Raw genomic sequence first — 1,847 nt, forward strand, 5'->3', positions numbered from 1 at the left:
AGTGGCCCAGTCGAAGGTAATGGGAAACTTTTACCCTTACCCCTGGGTAAGCCACTACAGCCCCCATGGGTCTCCTTGGACTTGTGCCACTTCAGGAGGTGGCACAAGTTTGAGGAGAGCAGAGCAACTTGAAGCCACCCCGTGCTGCTTGGATATGGGGGCTAAGATCTGGTATAACAGCCAGATCCCAGCCCTGCCTCCTTCTCCCTGCCTACCCACCCCCAGGACTGCCCTCTGCCTACCCACCCTGGAACACCTCCCTCCCTCCTCCTCCCCACCCATCCCAGAGCCTTGCATCGGCCAGGCTTGGCCGACGCTAGGCTCGCCTCACAAGCTGCCATGAAGCTCCGTGTGCCAGAGCATCTCTCTGCACTGGTGTGGCTTGCTCCTGAAGAGGCACAAATGTGAGGTGCAAGAGACTTGCACCAGTCTAACTCATAGTTATTATCGTGCTCTTAATTGATTGCTTTGATTTTGTCATATGGGGTTGTTAGAAATTTTCCTGCTTGATGATGTCCACTTCTTGGCATGACATTACTTCCAGGTTTATGACATCACTTGTGGTGGTTCCGACAGATTGTCATTCTCAAAAGAGGTTCTCAGTGCTAAAACATTTGAGAACCACTGTCCTAGGAAATGACTTTTATCCCAAGGCCAAACTCAGAGGATTATTTTACTATTTATTTATTAATCTTCTCTTTCCATTAAGAGAGTGCCCAAAGTGGCTTACAATTCGGAAAAAATACAATTTTTTATTACAATAATAAATTCAACAGCAAAATAGCAAGAAAATAGATGTTACTCTTGCTTCTCCAACTTCTACAGTGTTGTCTGTAGAATGACTCTTAGAGCCCAATTCTCCCCCTCCCCCACTGGTGCAGCCATGCCAAAAAGGCTATTTAAATTCCCTTATCCCTTTGTAAGCCTTCTGCTCCTCAATGGGTTTCTTAGGACCTGCACAAGCTCTTTATATGGGGTAGAAGTGAAAAAGGGAGCAGGGAAGCGGCCAAAAAAAGGAGGATAGAAGCCAGCATGTGCCATTGCTGCTAAATCCACCCCTTTCCTCAGCCTCCCTCTCCCCATTCCTCCCCCTTCCTATTCCATTTCCCCCCCTCCCTGCTCTACCACTAGCTTATCTGCTCTGATGGGTGCTATGGCCAGCAGTCTGGTTAGGAATACTATTGGGCTATTGGTGTTTTCCCAAGATACTCACTCTCCAACAGGTGTCAATATTGCTCTTCTATGGTGGTCACAGGGAACAATACCCATTAGACACGATTTCACGCTTCTTCCGACCTTGCTGTCAGTCTATTATGCCTCTGACCTGCATGATGCTGCGTGCCCTCATTCCAGCCACAATCCAAGGACAACTTAGGATCCAGGATCAGTAACACCTCACTTCCCTGTCCTTTTCAGGCTTTCTCCCCACCTCCCTCCCTGAGTGCAACCAAAGTCACAGTGGGATCAATCCTATTCTTCCCCCGCCAATGCAGCGGCACCAAAAACAGCATCACAACTGAGAAGGCATTCTTCCTTGTCATCCCCTGTCCAGTAAATTTTGAAGCACAAGAATATGTCATGATGTCCTATCCCAAGCCATGCCTCATTAGCACTACTCAGCAAAAAACACCGACTTTAACCTTCTTCCTTAGATTATTATCTTGTTCTGCCACTTATGCTTACCTGGAAATATATTATAGTCATTTTAAAAAGGAATTAATTTCATTCCAACATTCTGGAGTGAATTGCAATAGTTTAAAACAAATTATAAACATTGAAAAATGGGATTTAAAAAAAATCTTAAAAAAAAAATTGCATCAGGTATATTAGTGTGCTAGCTTGTACAT

The sequence above is a fragment of the Tiliqua scincoides genome, chromosome 3, assembly GCF_035046505.1.
Source record: "Tiliqua scincoides isolate rTilSci1 chromosome 3, rTilSci1.hap2, whole genome shotgun sequence".
NCBI lineage: Eukaryota > Metazoa > Chordata > Lepidosauria > Squamata > Scincidae > Tiliqua > Tiliqua scincoides.